Source organism: Diceros bicornis, unplaced genomic scaffold (genome assembly GCF_020826845.1).
Source record: "Diceros bicornis minor isolate mBicDic1 unplaced genomic scaffold, mDicBic1.mat.cur scaffold_73_ctg1, whole genome shotgun sequence".
NCBI lineage: Eukaryota > Metazoa > Chordata > Mammalia > Perissodactyla > Rhinocerotidae > Diceros > Diceros bicornis.
Window position 1 is genome coordinate 1,614,929 of NW_026691615.1, and position 18,256 is coordinate 1,633,184.

Consider the following 18,256-nt stretch of genomic DNA (forward strand, 5'->3'; position numbering starts at 1 on the left):
TCTCTCTTTCATCTTCCTTTTTTTTTTTTTTAATAAGTGACTTTATATTTTAGAGCAGTTGTAGGTTCACAGCAAAATTGAGCAGAAGGTACAGCGATTTCCCATATACCCTCTGCCCCACATAGGCACAGCCTCCCCTACTATCAACATCTCCCACCAGAGCGATACATTTGTTACAATCGATGAACCAACATGGACATGCCATCATCACCCAGAGTCCACAGTTGACATTAGGGTGCACTCTTTGTGCTGTACATTCTATGGGTTTGGACAAATGTATAATGACATGTATCCACCATTATCGTATCATACAGAGTAGTTTCACTGCCCTAGAAATCCTCTGTACTACGTCTCTTCATCCTTCCTTCCCCCCAACCCCTGGCAACCACTGATCCTTTTACTGTCTCCATAGTTTTCTCTTTTCCAGAATGTCATAGAGTTGGAATCTTATAGTATGTTGCCTCTTCATATCAGTTTCTTTCACTTAGTGATATGCATTGAAGGTTCCTCCATGTCTTTTCATGGCTTGAGAGCTCATTTCTTTTTTGCACTGAATAATATTCCATTGTCTGGATGCCCCACAGTTGATTTATCCATTCACCTACCAAAGGACATCGTGGTTTCTTCCAAGTTTGGGCTATTATGAATAAAGCTGCTATAAACATCCATGTGCAAGTTCCTGTGTAGAACATAAGTTTTCAACTCCTCTGTGTAAATACATTTTAATAGTTACATTTCAAGCCCAAATGCAATATTCTCTAATCTCATTTCCTTCTCTCCATCTTCACTGGTACCCCCATCCAGAAATGGGTGTGTGTTGTTCCTGTCCGTGTCTCCATTCTTTTACTACGCACGCACGTACTCACAAACAATACATAGTGTTGCCCTGTACTGTTCCGTGCCTCCTTCTGTTCTGTCTCGCAACTTAGCTTCCTACCCTCACTACAGACTCATTTCCCAAAGTCGTCCCTAGAGAGTCACTCGGTGCATCAACGTTGCCTGTGTGAAGCAGCCCCTGCCCTCCGGAGCCCCCAGCCCTTGTTGGGACAAAGCACCATTGGTTGAGAACTTAGCCTTTTCCAAACCTTATACTAAGAGTTTGACATGCACAGTTTTGTTTAATCCTCTCCACAGAGTCGCTGCCAAGATCTGGAAGGTGGGCTCTAATAATATCTGTCTTTTCAGTTATTCAGACCCAAAACGTTAGAGTCGTCTCGACTCCTCTATTTGTCTCTCACTTCACTTCCAGTCCATCAGCAAATCCTATTGGTTCCACCTTCCAAATATACCCAGAATCCCACCCCTTCTCTCCACCTCTCTGGTCCAAGCCACCATCATCACTCACCTGGATAATTGCAATGGCATCCTCACTGGGCTCCTTGTTTCTGTCCCTGGACCCCTACAATGTATCTTCAATGCAGCGGCCAGAGTGATATTGTCAAAACCGTCTCAAGACTCTCATCCCACCTAGATGCAAACTCAAGGCCTTCCTGCAGCCCACAAGACCCTGCATGACCTGCCCCGTCCCCTCTCTGCCCTCCCTTCCTCCCCTTCTCTCCCTCGCTCACTCTGCTCCAGCCACACAGCCCTCTCCACTATTCCTAGAACATTTCAGGCATGATCCAGCCCCAGGACCTTTGCACGGGCTATTCTCTTCTGCTTAGAATGTCCATCCCCCAATTAACCTGGCGCCTCCATTCCTTGCCTCTCTCAGGCCTTTGATGAAAGGTCACTTCTCAGGGAGACCTTCCCAACCACCCTAGTTAAAATTGCAACACACGTAGATTTCACTTACTTATTTTGTTACTGTCTAACTGTACTCTGCCCCTCCCCCGACCCCAACACTCCCCAACACACTAGAACATCAGCTCCATAAGGGCAAGACTCTCCATGCATTTTGTTCACTGCTGTGGCCTCAGCACCTAGTACAATGGTTGGTACACAGTAAGCGCTCAGTAAAAGTTGATGAGTGAATGCATGAATCCCTATTCGACAGACGGGACAACTGAGGCTCAGAGAGGAGAGACTACCTGCCTGAGGCCACACAGGAAGGAATGCGGAGCCAGACATGAGCTCTCTGAGCCCAGAGGCCATGGCCCTAACCACTGCAACACTTTACCTCTTTGAATCACACCAGGCTGCCTCCTGGAGCCACATAGGAGGTAGCATAATGGGGTGTTGGCCACGCGACAGGAACCACATGTACCGCTCTCCAGCCCAGCAGCCTTTGCACGGTCGTGGGCTGACTCCACACATGGCTTATACAGATCACCGAGGGCAACAGAACAGATGGCACCATCTGGCCTGAGGGAGGAAGTTCCCTCCTGACCTCAGGGAGATCAGCTGAGCCTTGAGACTGCTTCCCCCCAGTCATGTGACACCACAAAGGGGGAGAAAGGGTATGACTCATCAGCCCTCCAGGCTGGGTGGGACCAGCTGAAGAAAGGGGCTCCCTCAGACAGCAGGAGTGATTGAGGTCAGACCACCAGAAGGACTTCCCGGTAGCCCGAAGCGTGGGAGAATGTGTCAAAGGCCAGGAGGCCCCTTACACCAATGTAGGGGGGCATGTGAGAACGTGTTCTCTCTGTTGGGGGATAAGCCCATCAGCTCCCCTCCTTCTTCCACCAGAATATCAGAGTGGGGCTGGCATCTTGCCCATATGCAAATCAGCACCCAGACACTTCCCCTTTGCCTGCGGGTCCCCCATCAGCACAACCTCTGCCCAAGACAAAAGAGCCGGAAAGGATGGCTAGTTCGCCACCCACCTTCAGGGAACCAGTGTGCAGGGCCAGGGGCCCCTTTTGGTGGCTGGGGATGGGGAACAGGAGATGGAGACGCAGAGCTGAGCACAAATGCAGCAATCAGCTCCCCCACCCCCAACCCCAGCCCCAGGGAGCCGGCAGGAAACAGGAAATGCCTGTTACCAAGGTTTGCTCGAGGAGACAGAGATGGGGGAGCCCTCTGCGTTCAGCCCTGCAGCCCCTTAATCTTGGGGCTGCAAGACTTCATCTTGCAGACCAGAGGGGGTGGGTGTGCTGCGCACCGTTTTTGAAGCTTGGAAACAGAGGTGCAGAGCATAAACTCCTCTTCCTGGCCTTCAAAACCCTCCATGCGCCAGCGTGTCTGTCTTCTCCCCCATCATCTCCCACCCTAGCACGCATTCAACATCTCAGCACCAGCTGAGGGGGTCAGAAAGACATGCTTCGACTCCCAGCCAAGCTGCTGCAAGCTGAGAAAACTTGGATGGGTCACGGCACCTTCTAGTGCCTCTGTTTCCTTATCTTCACACTGGGAATGGACATACCAACCAAATCTCCACACTAGTACCTGGTCCACCAGGCAGGGTCATCTATTCATTCAGCAAGCATGCACTGAGTGCCTACTGTGTGCCAAGCCCTAGGACCTGGTGGGGGCCAAGACAGACAGGACCATGTCCCCACAGTGTTTATAGTCCAGCAGGGAGACGGACACTGAGCAGAGAGTAATGCGAATAATTGACAGATTACAACTGGGCGAGAAAATGTGCAGGAAAGCATGGAGGGCCGTGGGATCCGGTGAAGTGGCAGACGTGTCTGATAAAGCCAAGGACCAACAGATGGCAAAGCAAAGAAGAGAAGTGTTCCAGGCAACCCTCACACACTGCGGGTGGGGATGCCAAATGTTGCAACCACTTTGGAAAAGTGGTTTGGCGATTTCTTAAAAAGTTAAGCACGCACGTACCCTACAACCTAATTCCATCCCCAGGCATTTACCCAAGAGCAACGAAAGCAAATGTTCACGTGGAGACTTGCGCACGAATGTTCACAGCAGCTTTATCGTGATAGCCAAAAAGTGGAAACAACCCAAATGTCCATCGACAGGAGAATGGATAAGCAAACCATGGTACTTCCATATGATGGAGTACACTCAGTAATAACAAGGAACAAAGGACTGATATATGCAACAGTACGATGAATTGAAAAAGAATTATGCTGAGTGAAAGAACCAGACTGAAAAAGTACAGCATGTATGATCTCATTTACATAAAACTCTAGAAGATGCAAACTAATCTATAGGTACCAAAAGCAGATTGTGGTTGCCTGGGGACGGGAGGTGGGGGACCGAGAGGGTTAGGGAGGAAGGATTACAAAAGAGCAGGAGGAAATTTTGAGGGGTGATGGATATATTCATCTCTTGATTGTGGGGCTGGTTTCATAGGTCACGTATGTCAAAATTTATCAAATCATATAATTTGAATATGTCATTTATGGTATGTTGATATGGCTGTTAAAAAAAAAAAGCCTGCTGTGTCTTTCTCCTAAAACTAGGAGATTTAGGGGGGCTTTCAGGGGATCGGAGGGTGGGAAAGAAGGAAATTGGTGTAAGCCACCATGAGTCAATAATACGAAATGTACTCACCTGTCACATTTTTGTTCCTACCCTTGATAAAACATACTAAATGAGAGACAAATATGTGCTCTTTCTGTCCGAATAAATCTTACCTTAGAGTATGTGTTGCAGGGGGAACGTCCCAGGCAGAGGGAACAGCATGGGAGGGGGCTGTGACCATTCAACCACCCCTTCATTGATTCGACAAATATCTATTGAGGATCTACTACGCTCCAGGTACCGGTACAAGTTCTGGGGTTACAGCTGTGAAGAAGAGATACACATCCCTGCCCTCCTGAGGCTGACATTCTGGCAGAAGGAGACAAATAGTAAGTGTGTTACATGAATATGAATATAGCTTGTTAGAAGGTGGTGAGTATTAAAGGAGAAAAAGATGCCAGAGGGGGTGCAATTTTAAATAAGGAGCTCTGGGGCTGGCCCCGTGGCTTAGCGGTTAAGTGCGCACGCTCTGCTGCTGGCGGGCCGGGTTCGGATCCCGGGCGCGCACCAACACACCACTTCTCCGGTCATGCTGAGGCCGCGTCCCACATACAGCAACTAGAAGGATGTGCAACTATGACATACAACTATCTACTGGGGCTTTGGGGGAAAAGGGGGGAAAAAAAAGGAGGAGGATTGGCACGGATGTTAGCTCAGGGCTGATCTTCCTCAAAAAAAAAAAAAAAGGAGGTCTGGTAAGTCTTGTTGAGAGAATGACATTTGGTTAGAGGCTTGAAGGGGGGAATGATCCGCGTGGGTGTCTGGAGGAGAAGCATCCCAGGCAGAGGGAACAGTCAGTGCAAAGGCCCTGAGGTTGGACCCTGCCTGGTGCATTGGAGAAAGAGGTTGGAGGCCAGTATGGCTGGAGCAGAGTGAGAAAGGGGGCTATGGGAGGGAGTGAACCAAGAATAGTATCAGATGCTGATTAACCAAAACTGGGGATGTGTAATCAAAATGAGCAAGTGATTGTCACCCGAGCATCCGCCATCCTGCCACATCTCCCAGAGTCCCTGAGAGGGAAGCACAAATGACTGATGCCTTTTGAAGCATTTTGCCCAGCTCCTCCTGGTCCCATGCTCAATCACAGATCAGAACGAAAGCAACAGCCCCACATCTCTTGGGGTGCTCAGATGAGGCACTCATCTTGGGGTCATCCTGGATCCCCCAGGCAGACAGGCGCAAGACAGACACCCCAAGGTGGAGTTCTGGAAACTGCCCATTGATGAGCCACGGGGGAGCTGCGGGTGTTCTGCCTGGACTAGAGATGGCACGGGAAGCCAGGGGCATAATCGTGGTAGACAGATCTCTGATGGGCCATCTGGAGGAAGGCTGATGAGCTGTGTGCTGGCGGCCCGTGACAAGGAGAGTCCTAACACAGGAGATCTGGGCTTGATCGAAGAGTAACCTAAACCCCAAAACCAACAGGTCCGTTAGAACTAAGGAGGACCCTGCCACAGGAAATAAAGCCATGGCGTTTCGTCAATTCTCAGACAAAGAGCTGTAACAGCAGCTCCCGTTAATTGAGATAATACACTGAGCTCAAAGAGGCAGTCACTTGCTAAGGGTCTTGGAGGGTCGTTATCTTCCTTGCTCTCGGATCCATTCCCCGCGCTTCCTCTGCTTTGCTCTGTATGGAAGAAAACTACATTTCCCAGGCTCCTTTTGCACCCTGGTTTCCAGGCAGTTTCAGCCAATGGGAGGTCCAGGCAGGAGACGGGGGGGGGGGGGGGGGGGGGGGGGGTGGTAATTTCTCCTTCTCTTGAGCTGCCTCTCCAGCAGCAAATACCTCTCCTCTGTGGTCTCAACTCCCTGAAGACAGCTCTTGCTCAAGGTTCTAGCTCTCATTGAGTGGCCCTGGTCACACCACCTCCTTCTACAGTTTCTCCAGCCTAGTGGCTACTCTCTGGGTTACCTTAGTATCCCCTTCTGGCTTCTCAGCTCTCCCATCACCCATTAGCCAATTCTCTAAATTAAATTCTCTCTATTCGAAAGATCTGAGATGATTTCTGCTTTCCTGGTTGAACTCGGACTGGGAGAACCAGAAATTTGAATCCAAGACTATCTCCATAACCACTTGACAGGCTCATATACCCCACCCTCCCAACAAAGAGGCAATATGTATATTTGTGTGTGTGTGTGTGTAAGGAAGATTAGCCCTGAGCTAACATCCGATGCCAATCCTCCTCTTTTTGCTGAGGAAGATTTGCCCTGCGCTAACATCCGTGCTCGTCCTCCTCCACCCACATGGGACGCTGCCACAGCACGGCTTGACAAGTGGTGCGTGGGTGCGCACCGGGATCCGAACTTGCAAACACCAGCCACCCAAGTGGAGCATGCACGTTTAACTGCTCTGCCACCGTGCCAGCAAAGAGGCAATATTTTTATAGTGCTTACTGCCACAAATCTGGGGACCTGGCCACTTAGGTTCAAATCTCAGCGTAACTAGTTATTCACTTGGGCAACTTACTTAAACTTTGCATGTTTCCATTTCCTCATCTGTGAAATTAGGATAACGTGTAACAGTTTGTGCTTTCCAAAGACGGTGACAAAAATATCACCCATCCAGCGTGCTCTTCTGCAGTGTTGCTTGTCACACCCCCATCAGGAAGTGGAGTCTAATTCCTTTCCCCTTAAATCTACGCTGGTCTTAATGACTTGCTTGTCACTAAGAATGCAGCAAAGTGACACCATATGATTTCTAAGTAGCTCAGAAGAAACCTTGCAGCTCCTGCCTTGGTCTCTTGAGGAACATTTGCTCCCTCTCCACGCTCCTTCTCAAAACCCAGTCACCATGCTGTGAGGAAGCCCATGCCACATAGAGAGGCCACATGCCAGGTGCTCCAGTCAACAGCCCCAGCCCGGGCACCCAACACGCGAGTGAAGAATCCTCCAGATGATTCCAGCCCCTAGACAGTCAAGGTTTCTCATCATGGAGCTGACAAACCATCGTCTCCATGCCCCGTCTGAATTCCTGACTCACAGAATCGGTAAGAATTATAGAATAGTCGCTGTCTTACATCACTAAGTTTGGGGTGGTTTGTTTCACAGTAATAGATAAGCAGAAAATAAAGGGGCCCACTCCACGGGTTTGTTGTGAAAATCAAGTGAGTTAATAAGTACTAAGGACAACATTTACACATAGTGAGTGCTCGATAAACGGGACCTGTCTCTGTTATTCATTACACTTTCTGAAGTATAATGATTTTTACTCATTATACTTTCTGAATCTGTTCCCGTCCGCTTCATTAAAATTGTTCTTTTCAAAGTACCAAGACCTCCCTGTGGATACACTTCCATCTTTGGCCTCTTGACACTACACCCCTCTGGTTTTCCCACTAAGTCACTGAATTCTCCTCTTCTGACTTCTTTGCTGCTTCCTCCTCCTCTCCCTAACCTCTCAATGTTGTTACACCCCAGTACTCATCCCTCAGACCCCCTTCTTCTCTTTCTCTCCTGCCTCCCCAGATGATCTCATCTCCTCCCATGGATTTATTTACTAATGGCTAATAGGTGCTGCTTGCAGCCCTCTGCTTTACTACTATTAACTCATTTAATTCTTATGACAGCCCTATAAAGCAGGGGACTATCCTCACCCCTATTTGAAAGATAGGGAAACTGAGTCACGGAAAGGTTCAGTACTCATCCAAGATCCTGCAGTCAGGATTGGAACCCAGACCCCCAGGCAGCTGTAATCCATGCCCCTCAAACAGGATTTCTCAGCCTCAGCATTATCAATATTTGGGGGGCTGTCCTGGGCATTAGGCAGCATCTCTGGTCTCTACACACTAGAGTTGAATAGCACACCACTCCCTCCAGGAGTGACAAGGAAAAATGTCTCCAGGCATTGCCAAATGTTGCCTGGGAGGACAGAGTCGCTCCCTTCACTGCTGTTTTAGAACCACTGCACTAACCATTATGCTGTGCTGCCTTCCATCTCCAGCGTAACACAGCCCAATCAGAACTCCCAAAAACCTGTTCCTCTCTCAGCCTTCCCATCTTAGCAAATGATACCCCCACTCCCACAGGTCCCTAAGTTGTAAACTTAAACATCCTCTTACCTCCTTTCATTCACCTCTGCCCCCCTCCCTCGTCCAATCTGTCAGCAAGTCTGATCAGTTCACCCACCCACCAAAATGTGAGCCGATTTGTTATTTCCATCTCCTAGTCTGGACCACCATCACTTCTCTCTGGGACACCCCCATCAACTTCCTCCTCCCAGGTCCCCTTGCTGCCACCTCTATTGCCCCTACAGTCTGGTCCCCACAGAACAGCTAGAGAGACCACTTTAAATCACCAATCTGCTTAAACCCTCCGAGGATTTCCTATCACCTTTAAATTCTGCACATCCCCACAGCCACTCTAGTGAAGTAACTTCCTCCCGAACCTCATTCCCCACCACTCTCCCTTCACTCACTCACCTTCTGTCAGCAGATCCTTCATTCAGATCCTCCCAGCCACAGGGCCTTTGCCCTCCCTGCCCCGTTCTTCCTGGCTTCTCATCCTTCAGCTCTCAGTTTTCCTCAACCACCCTCCAGAAACTATGCCCCTTTTTTTCTTCTCCATCTTGTTTATCTTCTCCCTTGTTTATTTTGTCTGCAGAATTTATTACAAACCTTATTGATTTGCCTGTTTACTGTCTGTGGTGGGTTGAATGATGGCCCCCAAAAAGACAGGACCACATCAGATCCTTGTAACCTGTGAATGTGACTTTGCAAGATATAATTAAGGATTTGAGATGAAGAGATCACTCTGGATTATCCAGGTGGGCCCTACATCGAATGACAAGTGTCCTTATATACACAGACAGACACAGAGGAGACAGCCATGTGACGACGGAGGCAGAGGCTGGAGTGATGCAGCCACAAGCTAAGGAACGCCCGGAGCCACGAGAAGCGGGAAGAGGCAGAGAACAAATTCTCCCCTGGCGCCTCCAGATGGGGCACAGCCCTGTCAACACCTTGATGTCAGACCTCTGACCTCCAGAACCATGAGACAACACATTTCTGTTGTTTTCAGCCGCCCGGTTTGTGGCACTTTGTTACGTCAGCCACAGGAAACAAATACACTGCCCTTTTCCCCCACAAGACCATGAACTCAGGGGAGCAGGCGGTATATCTGTTGTGTTCTTTCCCATAACCCCAACAATCAGCACAGCACCTGTTGCTGATGATAAAATAAATAAGTGTTCTCACTCAAAGAAGCTCCCATATCTTCTTCACCATCCCCAGCCAATAATTGTTCATTTCTCTTTGGATCCCGCCTGAGATAGGCAGCTCATTCCCTCCAAAACAGGGGCTCTCTCACTTAGGGGTGATTCTGCCGCCCAGGGGACACTTGGCATTGTCTGGAGACATTTTGTTGTCACAGCTCCAGGGGAGAGAATGCTACTGGAATCCGGAGGGTGGAGGTCAGGGATGCTGCCAAACATCCTGCAGTGCACAGGGAAGCCCCCGGGACAAAGAATGATGGGGCTCCAGATGTCAATAGTGCTGATGTTCAGTACTCTGGACTAAATTTAGCACTTGATGTCAATATAAGCATCCATTGCCTCTTGACACGTGTTTCCTCTTTTCCTGCTAACAGTCTCAGTTTCCCCTGTGAAACTGCCCCTCACCTGATTTCAGTCTAGCTCCTCTGGGTGGAGTCAACTCTGTGCCCAACTCCAGGAATGAGCCTGAGAACTCAGCCTGGCCAATCAGAGCATCATCGTATCCTCCTGGCAACAGAAATTGGTTCAGGAATGGGTGTGAGAACTCGGCCTGGCGAATCAGAGCATCAATTCTCCCAGCCACAGTAATTGGTTCAGGAATGGGCATGTGACTTTGGCCTGGCCAATCAGAGTATCATATTCTCCTGGCCACAGTAATTGGTTCAGGAATGGGTGTGAGAACTCAGCCTGGCCAATCAGAGCATCATCCTATTCTCCCAGCCACAGTAATTGGTTCAGGAACAGGCACGTGACCTCGGCCTGGCCAATCAGAGCATTGTCTTCTCCTGGCCACAGTAATTGGTTCAGGAATGGGCATGTGACCTTGGCCTGGCCAATCAGAGCATCGTATTCTCCTGGCCACAATAATTGGTTCAGGAATGGGTGTGAGAACTCAGCCAGGCCAATCAGAGCATCATCCTATTCTCCCAGCCACAGTAATTGGTTCAGGAACCGGACGTGAGAACTCGGCCTGGCCAATCAGAGTATCATATTTTCCTGGGCACAGTAATTGGTTCAGGAATGGGCATGTGACCTCGACCTGGCCAATCAGAGCATCATATTCTCCCAGACACAACAATTGGTTCAGGAATGGATATGTGATCACCAAAGAAATCATGTCCAATGAAAGATAGATTTTTGGCTTAAGTGGTCATTTTCAACTGGAGGCAGAATTGTGGGAATATAAATTTGGAATATCTGGGCACGCTTGTCTGCCTTCATGAGGGGAAAGAATGACTGAGGATGGAGGAAAATTCCCCCCAAAAAGCAGATTTAAGAGACAGAGGGTGGAGGCGGGGAAGGAGAGTTCCTGAGATATGTCTGAGCCCCTGGATCTAGCTGGACCTGAAGACATTTTCTCCTAAGCTTTTCAGTTATCTGAACTAAGAAATATTTTTGACTAAGCCAGTTTCGGTTGGGTATTCTGTCACCAGATGTAAGACTCTTGGTTGAAACTTCTGCAGACTAAGCTCCGAATTTCCTCAAACTTTAAACTTCTCCAACTGAACATGCCTTATTTCTCCCCCGAGGGACCTGACTCCCAAGTTCCTCCTAAAGCCTAGGTCTCAGAACACCATCTCTGATATCAAAGGGGGACAGTCGATCTCTGCAATGTAGTGAGATTTTAGAAGCCCAGCTATACCCACCTGACACACCCTCAGGTCCTGCCTACTTTCTGGCACCACTAGTGTTAGCAAGGGAGACAAACAGAACTTCTTTTAGACCCTCAAATATGCCCCACCTCTCACACTCAATTGTCATGTCACCTCCTCCAGGAAGCCCATCCTGACTTCTTCTTGGAGTTCCCTCCTCTCTGCTCCCACAATACCCTGGGTTCCACCCACCCATTGCTGAATGTGTTACACTGCCTATTTCCTTGCCTAGTTCCATGAGCTGTGTGAGCATCTGTGTCTCATTCATCGTGGAATTCTCCATCACTCAGCGCATGACCTAGTACAAAGAAATGTCTTTGAGGTGGGTGGTGTTATCATTATAATTATTATTGTTATTATTAGTATCATCATCATTTTTCCCATTTTACAGATGAGAAAAACAAAGATGGGAAAGCCTAGCCACTTGCTCAAAGTCACATAACTAGAACTCGTAGAAGCAGGATTGATTCCAAGCAATCCATACTCAACCACCGCTAACCAACTACCACCATGACGGGTGGGTGCTAAGTGCTATGGAGAAAAATCAACACAGGAAGAGAATGGAAAGTGTGGGGTTGGGGCTGGGGATGGGGGTGCAATTTTACTATGAAAACCAGGGAAGATCTATCTGATAAGAAACCTGAAAGAGAGAAGAGAACAATCACAGTGAATCTGGGGGAAGAGGGATCCACGGAGAAAGAACAGCATATGCAAAGGCCCTGAGGCTGGATTGCACCTGGTGGGTTCTAGGAACAGTGAGGAGGCCCATGTGGCTGGAGTAGAGTGACTTGGAGGGGAGAGAGGCAGAAGATGATGGCGGAGAGGTGGGAAGGGGCCAAATGCATAGGCTCTTCTGGGCCATGGTGAGGACTTTGTCTTTTGCTCCAAGGGCAATGGGGAGCCATGGGAGGGCTAGGAGACCAGAGGAGGGACAGGGTTCTCCAGCATCCTCCATAAAAGTCCTGAAGCATGACATTTCCCAGTACTGGTCCCAGAGAGGTCAGTGAACAGTACAGAACGGAATGGAAAAGAAGGCACAGCACCAAATATTGACCCTCCAAGACTTCCGTCCCCATCAGCCCTAGTAGACATTTTGAGATGTGGTTTTTCAACCAACCCAACCCAGCCCACTTTGCTAAGATTTGCTCGCCCCCAAGCCCTGTCCCCAGCTGAATCCCTCCCCCATGGCTTTGGTTGGAGTCCTCCTCGTTCCTCATCCCACTGAGGTTTCCTCCAAGCCAGCCCTCTCCAGACCTGCATGTCTGAAGCCAGCTAGGCATCACCCGGGGGTTCAATGGCATTGACTTCTCTATATTTATCCAACCCTTTTCCTTACCCTTCCCAGCTCCCAGTTAAACTACATTCTCAGCATCTCTTGCAGTTGGATGGGACCGTGTGACCGAGTTCTGGCCAATGGAACAAGAATGGAGGTGATGGTGCTACTTCTGGGCCTGGCCAATGAAAGCCTCTTATGGTTTCCCTCCTCACTCTCTCTTTCCAACCCTCTGGCTAAATAGAGAGGACTCTGAGGGAGGATGAGGCCATGAGATGGAAAGAGCCTGGGTCCTGGAGGGACTTTGTAAAGAGGAACCACCCTTTCAGCCCCCTAGTTGACCCAAACTGGATTGAGATGTAAGCAAGAAGTAAACTCTTACTGTCATCAAAGTGATGAAGTCTGTTACAGCAGCTAACGTTATGTACCCCGACTTATACCACATCCTACAGACAACTTGGACCTGCCGAAATCAAATTAACAAAAAGAATGACTCCTATTAATTTAGCACTTGCTATTCTCATTTATAGATAAGACAACCAGGGCTCAGATTGGTTGTCATTTTTTTTCCCTCCAAGATCACAAAACTAGTAAGTACCTGACTTGAAATTCAAACCAGCTGCATACATAAAGAGCTCCTAAAAATCAATAAGAACAAAAAGCCAACAGTCCTGGAAGGAAACAATAATGGGCCAATGATATCAACAAATATTATTTTGCAGAGAGAAAGTATAAATAGCTTTTAAACACAGGAAAAGAGGCTCGATCTCGCTCAGGATAAGAGAGATGTAAGTTGAGCCATAATGAGCTTTATTCATCACCCATCAAGTTGGCAAAACTCCAAAAGCTTGACAAGAGAACAGTCTGTTGGCGGGGCGATGGAGAGACAAACACTCTCGTGCATTGCTAGTGGTAGAATAATTGGAAAGATCCATATGGGAACAATCCTATACAGAAAACAACTTGGCAATATCTCTCACAAACACAAAGACTCATACACTTTGAGCCAGCAAACCCTCCTAAGAATTTATCCCATGAAAATATTTGCTCATGTGTACGGCAGCAATAACAACATTTTATTTCTAGTTTTTTTTACAGTACCTCATTGATCCCTCACAGCAATGCTTTAAGATAGGAATTTATCATCTCCATTTTCCAGATGAGGAAACTGAGGCACAGAGGTCACACAGCGGAGAAGCCTTAAAATGATTCATGGACAAGGTTATTGATTGCAGTCAGCTTGTCAGAACAAAAGCCTGGCACAATCCAAGTGGCCATCGATGGGGGGGATGGTAAAATAGATGATGGGATAGAGGCAGTTTAGCGTAATTGTTAAGAGTAAGAACCGTAGGACCAGGCTGTCTGGGTTCAAATCCCAGACTCTGCCACTTTCAAGTTGGGTGCCCCGGGGCAAGTTACTTAACATCTCTGTGCCTCAGTTTCCCCAGATGAAAAATGAGGATAATGATGCCATCTACCTCATAGGTTGTCATGGGGATTAAACAAGTTAATTTATAGAAAGATTTTAGACCAGGGATCAGTGAACTTTCTCTACAAACGTCTGGGTAGTAAATATCTTCAGCAACGCAGGCCAGACACTCTATTCAATTCTATAGCTGTGGCTGGAAAGCAGCCCATAGACAACACATAAACGCATGGGTGTGGCTGTGTGCCAATAAAACTTTATTCATAAAAATATGCTGTGGTCCAGATTGGGCCCTGGGGCTGTAGTTTGCTGGCTCCTGGCTGAGACCCATCCCTGGCACATAGCACAACGTAAGTGGTTTGTGAAATGAACGGAATATCTGGAACATCATGCAGCTTTTAAATTTTTTATTTTTTTTATTTATTTATTTTTTTTTGTGAGGGAGACCAGCCCTGAGCTAACATCTGATGCTGATCCTCTTCTTTTTTTGCCGAGGATGATTGGCCCTTAGAGAACCTCCGTGCCCATCTTCCTCTACTTTATATGGGACGCCGCCACAGCGTGGCTTGACAAGCGGGGCGTAGGTGCGCGCCCGGGATCCGAACCTGCGAACTCCGGGCCGCGGAAGCGGAGCGCACGCACTTAACCGCTTGCGCCACCAGGCTGGCCCCCAGCTTTTTATTTTTAAAGAATGAAGACAATCTCGATGTACTGTATTGATTTGGAAAGATTCCCAAGATGATGATTAAAGTGAGGGAAGCAGGCTACAAAACAGTTGGTCGTATGTGCCATCTTCTGTGTTAAGGGAGGAGTATAGGGAATAAGAGTGTAAATTCCTATTCGCTTATGTTTGCATAAAGAAATTCTAGAAGGATATACAGCCAGCTTAAAAAAAAAAAGGTAGTTACTTATGGGGGAAGGTATTATCTGAGTACAGAACTAGAAGTTAAATTCGTCCCTCACACCTTTTTTTGTGTGTGCCTGAGGAAGATTAGCCCTGAGCTAACATCTGCCAATCCTCCTCTTTTTGCTGAGGAAGATTGGCCCTGGGCTAACATCCGTGCCCATCTTCCTCTACTTTACATGGGACGCTGCCACAGCGTGGCTTGCCAAGCGGTGCCTCGGTGCGCTCCCGGGATCCGAACCTGTGAACCCCGGGCCGCTGCAGTGGAGCGCGCACACTTAACCGCTGCACCACCGGCCGGCGCCCTTTCTCACACCTTTTTATGTGTTTTAATATTTAAATGATACGAACGTAGGGGCCGGCCCGGTGGTGGCGTAGTGGTTAAGTTTGCGCGCTCCGCTTCCGGCGACCCGGGGTTCACAGGTTCCGGTCCGGCTGCAGACGGATGCACTGCTCATCAAGCCATGCTGTGGCAGCGTCCCATGCACAAAATGCAGGAAGATGGGCACGGGTGTTAGCTCAGAGCCCATCTCCCTCACAAAATAAATAAATAAATAAATAAATAAATAAATAAATGACGCTAACGTATTATTTAACGAAATTGTTAAATATTTTAAAGATTCTGTTAGGCTCTCTGTCCCCTAGCTCAGGGCCTCTCAACCTCAGCACTGTTCATTTGGGGCAGGATAATCCTCTGCAGTGTGTGGCCCTGTAAGATGCTGAGCAGCATTCCTAGCCTCTATCCTCTAGATGCCCACAGCATCTCCCAGATGTGACAACCAAAAAATGTCTCCAGACATAGCCAAATGCCCCCTCGGGGGCAAAATCGCCCCAGTTAGGAACCACTCCCTAACCCGAATTCCTACCTGCTCTGTTACACTGCCCGCTTTCCCACTACACCACATCCTTCCTAAAAAGACTTTCTAGTGAGGGCTTATCAGGTGTCAAACGCTGTGCTAAGCAGTACTGAAATATTACAACAGTCCTCCCAAAAAGGCGCTGTTTTTATCCACGTTTCGCAGATGGGGAAACTGAGGCTGGGAGTGGTGAAGCCAGGAAGTGGTGGTGCCAGGATTTGAATCCAGATCTGGCTCCACCCAGCCACCACCCCCTGTTCTAACTCTCTCACCCTCTCCCTTCCCCGTCTCTGCCCGTGACACCAGCATTCACGGGCTGGGGACCTTGATATCATCTCAGCCCCAGCCACTGCACCTACTCTGAGTCTAATCACCTCCCACGTCCCGGTGGATCTTCCCACAACGACTGTCACATTCGTCCCTTCCTCTCCACTCTCTTGACCTTCATGTTCCATCTCTGCAACCCAGAATTTGGACTCCCAGAGAGCAGTGGAGGAGAGTTGGGGTGCCTGGTTGTCACTGTGGCCGCCTGTGATAAAAACCATCCTCTCTCTGGATCTCAGATCTCAGAGGGACCGTCCGGCTTGGAGACTCGCTCCAATCTGATCTCACCTACAAACCATTCCCACCAGCCAGGCCACTGACTGCCCTGCAGTGTGGGGGAGACTATGTGGGCACTAACGCGTTCCCATCTCAGGGCCTTTGCACTGGCAGCAGCCCCTGCCAGGAGCACTGTTTCCCCAGAGTTGCATGGATCGTTTTCTCCCTTTCCCCGGGTCTCTGCTCAAATGTCACCATATCAGCGAGACCTCCTGGACCCCCTATTCAAAAGTGCAACCCCCACACTCCTGAGCCCCCTTTCCTGATTTTTTCCTCCAGAGCATATACCACCTCCTGACAATGTACCTGTTTCCATATTTGCTCGCTGTCTGTCTTCCCCACTAGAATGCAGCCTCCTCAACAAGAGGGGTTTGTGTGTGTCTTTTCCCACTGTCTCAGCACCAAGAAGAGGCCTGGCATGCATCATAATTGTTGATGAATGTATGAATGAATGAATGAATATGCTCTTCCTGCCCTCTTCCCTGGAAATAACTGTGCAAGAGCAGAGGAATTACGAAGAGAATATGAGAGAAACTGGGAAACATCCTAATTCCATCCTCCACGCCTGTATGTATGCTGTTCCTCGGTCAAGAGCACCTTCCGTTTTCTCTCTCTGCCCTTCCATAGCCCATGGGCAGTTCCTGGCCCCGGCTTAGATCTGTTGACAGACAGGGACTTGCAAACCCAGAGAGGCTGTACTTTGGCTCCTCCCTCTGGCTTGATGTGACTGCCTTTTAGCTTCCCGCACAAATCCCCACTGTGAACGGGACTCAGGACAACGGAGACAAAAAGGGAAGCGGCACAGACGGGGAGGAAGACACAGAGTTCCCAGACAGGGAAGATTAGGAAACACCCCTGCCCAGCCTGGGGCCTGACACAGCTGGGCACAGGAAGCCAGAACAATGAGAAAGCTCCTACTCACCCTTCAAAACCCCACCCAAATGTCCCCTCTTGCATAAAGCTCAACTCCCCCAGGAAATGTCTCACCTTTGCTCCACGGCCCCCAGCCCAGAGGTCGCTCCCTCTGCCCTAGTCCTGACAACAAAGGGCTGGGAGTGTCTGTCTCTCTCCCTTAAGGGGGAGCCCCTTGAGGGCCAGGCCTGGGCCTCAGCACAGAGAATTAGGACACCTCCCTGCATTCCTGAAGCTGCCCTCCTAGAGATTAATGCCAGGCCCGCTGTCCTTCATCAGGGAACCAGCTGCATGTAAGATGTGGGCAGGGATGTTAGTTCATCCTTAAGTCTACCCACTTTTCCATTGGCTGCTATTGAAGCTTCACCGGGGACCTTGACTGCCTGTAGCTCTGGGGCCTGCCAAGTCCCTATGGCTACTTCCTCCTGTGCTGGAAGCCAGAAGGAGGCAAGTAAATGTAGGCAAATTTGAGATGGCCTCTGGCCAGCGGAGCTGGCCACGGGGGAAGGGGGCCGACGAGGTTCCCTCGTCTTTTCAGGAAGCCCTGCCTGAGCTAGGGAGGGAGGGGTACCCACCTCTCCCACCCACGGCCCTGTCCCAGGGAAACACCCCCAGGGACCCCCGTGGGCCCCGCTCCCTAGGTAGTTACCTCCCCTCCCCCATCTGCACGTGGCACCTTGGACCAGAGAGGAGGACCCCCCAACACCCACAGCACCCCAAGACAAGGCTTTCATTCCAAAGTGGAGCCCGAAGGCAGAGGGCAAGTGTCCCTCAGCCCCCCAGGGCAGGCGGGGCACCCCCAGCCCCCAGCTCGCAGCATACAGCCCTTCTACCCAGCACCCAGGAGGCCATAGGGAACCAGAGAAGGAGCTTCAGAGAGAGGATCCAGTCTCTCTACCTCCCCCACCCCAACCGCATTCAAATAAGGATTTGAATGTATTTCCTGAGCCCTGGGCGGTCACAGTCAAATCTCCCTCCGCCTGGACCCTGGGCCCTTGCAGAATCTCTACAGAGAAAGAGCAGTTATTTCTAGGCTCCAAAACCTCAGGACCTGC

The 18,256-nt window shown here is 49.4% G+C and overlaps 1 protein-coding gene across 2 annotated transcripts in view; it reads right to left on the reverse strand.

Moving 5' to 3' along the window:
• VAV1 (vav guanine nucleotide exchange factor 1) overlaps positions 1 to 18,256 on the reverse strand; it is a 59,700-nt gene that overhangs the window by 40,246 nt on the left and 1,198 nt on the right. The gene's annotated exons all lie outside the window — the stretch shown is intronic.